Genomic DNA, 6,788 nt, shown 5'->3' on the forward strand with positions numbered 1-6,788 from the left:
TGGATGACGCTTTCCACTATACATATATGGCTTCATTTATATCCTCATTTCTTCCCCTTTACTGGAACCTGAGCTTTCCTCAGACAACGGTCTGTCTCATCTTCCCTAACCCGTGTTCTTCAATGTTATCATTCAATATGGTCTCCTTGTCTGAGACCTCCCGCAGCTAATATACCAGCTGAGTGGGCCAACTTTCCCTTTACTGTTTGTTTATCCCATTCTCTGTTTTTCTTTGATAGAAGTATTTCATCCACCTATACTACCCTCTCCCTGCCTCGGTCCTGGTTGTTAATTTCCTTCTGTCCTTTACTCTCTACCCATCTGCACTATCCTTCTTAGCAGCTAGACTATTCCATTGGCTTTCCCGCCACTTCATAACCAGGCTGCATCCCTACCACTTCTACTCTGGGCAGGTAACCTTGCCTTAGACCTAACAGATCAAGGGCATCTACTCTCTTTCCTCTCCAAAAAAAATCCTTCCTCCTCCACCTCGGCAAAATGGATGTCCCTCTTTCAGATGACACAAAATTTGGAGGGATGATTACCTGGATAGAGGTCAGAATCAAAATTCAAAATGGTCTCAGACTAGAATATTAGGACAAAACCAGTGAAATAAAATAGAACTTTATAAGTCTAAAGCAATATGATGAAGTTCAAAAAGCCCCAGTTTTAGATTTAGGCAGACTCTCGTTTATATTCAGACTCAAACTATATTTTCCTCTAGTTAAGTCAACTGTTAAATGGGGATAAAAATACCTACCTCTTAAGGTTGTTGGGAAGGATAATTCCTTTATAATCGCAGCATAATTCCTGAAACACTAAGTATTAGTTAGCCTTTCTTTCCTTGTCTTCCATAAAGCGTCTTCCATTTTCCAAGTCACAGGGGCCTGAAAGTGAAAAATTCTGACCCGTTTACCTTGTACCCCAGAGCTGGTCACCATCTTAGAGAAATCCTCTGTCTATTTTGGCTTAGTCTGTGAGGGCAGACATTATCATTATCATACCCATCTTCCAATGAAGAATCCCAGGACTCAGAGAGATAGTAGGCAATGCGCTCCAAGTCACTCAGCTTGGTCAGTGGCATAACCTGATCCAGTGACTCCCAGGTCCACAGATATCCACTACTTCACTAAGATAGATTCCCACACCTATCTTGTTCCTTTAACCTTCTAAATGGTTTTCCTGGTTCTCCTCTCTTGTCGATCCTTCCAGTCTACACAGTGACTGACTGCAGAGGGTTCTTTCCCAGCTGATACTTTCATCATTGTATCTTTGTCCTTTCAAACTTTTTAATGCCCCCCCCCCCATTGTTCATAGGGTTCAGTCCAAGTTCTGACTGGGCACTTAAGGTTTACCGTAATCTTGTCCTAACTTACTTTTCCAAATTTATTTCCAGCCACCTCCCAAAAGGAAGTCCCAGCTTCACCCAGTCTGGTTGGGCCTACTGTTGGCTCACAAATACCAGTCTTAAATCACTATTTATGAGTGCTCGCTTCCTCCCTTAACAGAAATAGTTCCCTCTTCCTTTCATACATTTGCAAACCCTGCTCTCTTTTTGAGATCCAGCTCACATCCCCTTCCAGGAAGCCTACTGTGCACCTTCTACCCAGGCTTTTGTGATCTCTTCCTAATTGCCAACTTATGACATATGCCTTTACACTAGATGGTCTCTGCGTTGGGTCATGCAGTAATTTCTAAAGTTCACCAGGCCCCTCAGCATTGTGCCTGAAGAACGCTGAAGAGTATTCAAACGTATTTGTTTACTGATCAGATGAAAGAGTACTGTGTCACTTGACTAGCCATAGGAACTATTACTTCTAAGAAACGAGTAAGGAATATAGCCATCCAGTGCAAAGTAAATTCATTTAATGGGATAGTTCCCAAACCCGTCTTTGCTTCAGAATCACCCAGGGACTTGAATACTGATTTCAGGGCTCATTCCAGATCGACTGAGTCAAAATCGGGTGGGCAGGGGCAGGGAGGGAACTTGAAACTGCCAGAGTTTATATCCTAGCTTTACTAATTACTAGGTAACATGAAGCAAGTTACTTAACCTCTCTGTGCTTCAGTGTTTCTTCATCCAGGAAAAGGGGGTGATAATTGTACTTTATATGAAGTTGTTGTGAATTAAATACTAAATAAACATAACCTATGATGATGATGATGATGATGATGATGATGATGATGATGAAAGAATTACCCAGGGTCAGTCTGGTGGCCTGAGTTTGGGAAGCACTGATTTAATAATGAACCACTCCTTCCTCTGCTAAAGTTTCAAATGTTATGACCTTAAAACTTCTGGTATTAGCATTATGACGTATTACAATAAGTCTTATTTGTCTTGAAAAGGTGTACTTTAAGGAAGAGGAGCCAAATAAACAGTTTTCAATTAAACTTGTTTATTGAATCCAAGTCATGCAATGTACATTATGTGTGATTTTTTGAAAAGCTAGCTCCTCTTAGAAAAACAGCTACACTACTGTAACTACACAGATAATTCAACCAGCTTAGTATTCAAAAGGAAGCTGGATAAAGATGAAATAATATCATGATTTCTTCCACTTAGGACAATGAGTCAGAAGTTCTTTTTGAAGAAGCAGATTTTTAAATCCTCTGCTTTAATTCATTAGAAAAAAATTTTCAAAACTCGTTTTGGTCCATCAGATGCCAAATCAACAATATTTTAATGATACTAAAGGTGAGTGTATATAAATTGGGAAGCAGAGATTTACTTCCTGAAGTGGCAAACTAACACTGGATGCGTAGACCCATCTTCTCAACTCTTGACTTAAAAATGGCCTATATCAACAAATACACAAAGGCCTTGTTTTTATTACCTATAATTCACCAAAGATTTGTAGTATCCTCTCTCTCTCTTTTTTTTTTAAGATTTTATTGATTTATTTGACAGAGAGCGACACAGCAAGAGAGGGAACACAAGCAGAGGGAGTGGGAGTGGGAGAGGGAGAAGCAGGCCTCCCACTGAGCAGGGAGCCCGACGTGGGCCTCCATCCCAGGACCCTGGGATCATGACCTGAGCTGAAGGCAGGGGCTTCACCAACTGAGCCACCCAGGCGTGCCTGTGGTATCCTCTCTTAAAAGACTTAAATTGCTCTGGGAGGGTAACAGGGTTTGAGAGTCATTCGAAGGTCAGGATTAACTAGTTCAATCAGATTGCTTTCTTTCTAACACAGGTCCATAGCATCTAAAGAATGGAAAGTTTGGGGCAAATCCGGTTTGGGAGAAACACAGAGCGCCTTGTGGCAGGCTGAAGGACTTGGGTCCAGAGCTTCTGGGGAGAGTTGCTGTAAGCAAAAGAATAGAATGAGGAAAGAAGATGGAAGTGTTTAAATATCTTATCCGTCCTATTTCAGATTTTACATATTAAGAAGTCCTAGGCCTCTTGCTTTGGGGACCCATAAGACAGGAAATACTGTTGTAAGATAGTCATGAGTTATGAAAGTCTTTGAGGTCTGACCTGGGAGACCTGACCATCATTGTAACATTTTATTAGATTGGATCATATTAAATGACAACTCCTTTTCAAATGATCTGACCTAATCTCTACAAGACAATTATTCGGGGTTCCAAAAAACTGTCCCAGATCACTTCTTCCAGGAAGCTTTCTGTGACAACCCAGCCCCATATCCACATGTGGATTAGGTGCCTCTCTTTTGTGACCCTTTTTACACCATACACTGACTGTTACGAAAGAGTTAATCAATATTGCATTATAATATTTCCCTTCTCCATCTCCCACTCCCTCACAGGCTGTGAGCTCCTTGAATTCAGACACTGTGTCTTTTATTACCATATCTATAATACTTATCATAGTGCCTGGCACACAATATACTGAAAGAATGGTTGGAACTTAACTCATGGGTTAGTCAGGATGCTTTATACTCTGAAACCCAATCGTGTGACTTCCTGCTCAAAGAAATAATTCTGTTTCCTACAAAAGAATGACAAACACCTCATTCCTAATATTAAAACACCCTCTACACTTTGGCTTCCATGGATCGATGGATACTTGTCCATTCCAATTTCTTATACATACCACACTAAATCCAAACTGGGCTCCCATGAATGCTCAAAAGGCTCCATGCATTTCTTTATGTAACTATACCTTCCCATTCAATTGTGTTTCCCCAGTCACTGTTTACCCAAATACAATCTGTCCCCCTGGGCCTACCTTAAACATAATCTCTTAAGTGAAACTTTTCCTGCTCCTCTGCCTGACATGAATTCCACCCCCCCTCACACTGGGTAAGCTTCTTGAGGACATTCTTAAACAAATTTGTATCCCAAAAAACTGTATCAGTCAAGATTCTTCAGAGAAACAGAACCAACAGCATGTATATATAGAAAGGTCTCTATACCAATGGGAGAAATGGAAGAGAGAGATTATAAAGAATTGGCTCATGTGATTATGGAGGCTGACAAGTCCAAAATCCGCAGGGTGGACCAGCACGCTGGAGACCTAGGGAAGAACAGATACTTCAGTCCAGGTCTGAAGGCCTCTGCTGGCTGAATTGCCTCTTGTACAGGGAAGGTCAGTCTTGGTTCTAGGCAGGCCTTCAGTTGATTGGATGAGGCCCACCCACACTCCAGAGGGCAATCTGCTTTATTCAAAGACCATTGATTGAAGTGTTCATTTCATCCAAAAAACATACTCTCACAGAAACATCCAGAGTAATGTTTGACTAAATATCGGGGCACCATGGCCCAGCCAAGTTGACAAATGAAAGTAACGTTTATAAGCACTGAGCACGGTATCCTGGACATAGCAAATGGCACTTAATTTCTTTAGAAAGTAGCTTATCCTCCTTGCCTCTAGTTTCTTGCCTCCTGGACACTTCTCAGGCCATTTCGACCCACCTATTTAGTTGAACAGTTCCTCCTCTGCATATGATACTCCTCCAGCCTGTTGTCCCATCTTGAAACTAGTCATTCTTTGGCTCCCAACCCCCAACACTCTCATGTTCTTCCAACCTATCTGGTAACTCTTTCTTCGTCCAGCTCTCTTCCACCTAGCATGTGAGTTCCTGAAGGTTTTATTCTTGGGGATCTTTTCTTGCTACATTCTCTTTTTTTGTGAGATTTTTGTCATTCCCATGGCTTCAGTTGTCAACTATAATAAATTATCACCTCCAACTCAATCCAGGGATACTTCTAGGTTTATGATACCTGATGTTTATATAAGTTGGGGGAAGGGCATTCTCTCTCTCTCTTTTTTAAAGATTTTATTTATTTATTTGAGAGAGAGAGAAAGAGAGCACCCAGAGGGAGAGGGAGAAGCAGACATCCCACCGAGCAGGGAGCCCAACATGGGACTGGATCCTTGGACCCTGAGATTATGGCCTGCACTGAAGGCAGATGCTTAACTGACTGAGCCACCAGGTGCCCCAGAAGGGCGTTCTTTAATGAAATCTCTATACTAAGATGGCTAGCAATAACTTAACTCTATATGGAAGCCATACAGATATACCCCATTATTCCCAAACTGTAGGTGTTCCTAACTCAGATTTCTCCTACACAGGTTCCCCCAAATGTCCAAAGCACTCCAATGCCCTTGGATCTGAGCGGAAGGTAAGAGGAAGATGGGGTGGAAGAAAGTCAACAGCCATAGTGTTAATCAATGTCAGCTACGACCCACCCACTTCTGAAATGTTCGCAAACACATACGATGACAGAAGTATAGAGTTGGGGGCCCCCTGCCAGGAGCTTGGAAGCTCTTGTGCATGGGAGGAGCCCTGAAGCTAAACACGACCTTCAAGAGTATCCACCCCCATCTCTGTGTCCAGCCTCGACCTCTCCAGCTCAGTTACTCTACCTGTGTGCCGATGCCTCTACTTGAATGTCCCTCCTATGTGAAATCATCTGGCCTCAAACAAAGCCCACTATTCTTTCTTCTCCCCCTGACCCATCCTGTCTCTCCTTTGTTTTTTGTCTCTGGGATTGGCAGCACCACCCACCCAGGCTTTCAATGGAGATGACTCAGTCTTTTTTTTTTTTTTTTTTACATCTGCCCTCTTTTTCACCTCCATAACCACTTGTTCATTAAATCCTATCAACTTGAGCCCTGGGTCAGCTTTCATTTGGACCAATGCAGTGGCCTCCTTGCTGGCCTCCCTGCCTCCTGTCTCTCTTCTCATTCATCCTCCATATAGCCATGGAATTATTATTTTTTTTAAAGATTTATTTTTGGAGAAAGAGAGAGAGAGTGGGGGGGGGGGGGGAGGGGGAGAGAGAATCCCAAGCAGACTCTGCACCAAGTGCCAAACCTGATGCATGGCTCAGTCTCTTGACCCCGAGATCACGACCTGAGCTGAAACCAGGAGTCGGTGCTTAACCGACTGAGCCAGCCAGGCGCCCCTGGAATTATCTTTCTAAAATAGGTGATGACTCCCTCAAGAAGCAAGACAGAATGGGCTCTGGACCTAGGCGCCCTAGGTTTAAATCTTGGCCCTACCACTTATTCGCTGTTTGATCTTGCAAAAATAATTTCATCAGTCTGCGCCTCCATTTCTTCCCACCTGTAAAATGGGAACAGTTCACACTTCACAGGGATGGTTTTAGCCATGGTGTCGGACATCTGACACCTAGCAAACATTTGCTATATTACAGTCATTATTGTGTAGCGCTCCGGTGAAAAACGTTCAATGATTTCACATTCCGTAAGAAGACAACTTGATAATAATCTTCACAGCGTGACCTCCGTCTCCCTTCCCTGCTCCCCCTCCCACCCCCCAGCCACATGTCTCCTCCTGGATCTTGTGCTACCGCTA

Source organism: Phoca vitulina, unplaced genomic scaffold, assembly GCF_004348235.1.
Source record: "Phoca vitulina isolate PV1807 unplaced genomic scaffold, GSC_HSeal_1.0 scaffold4, whole genome shotgun sequence".
Classification (NCBI taxonomy): Eukaryota; Metazoa; Chordata; class Mammalia; order Carnivora; family Phocidae; genus Phoca; species Phoca vitulina.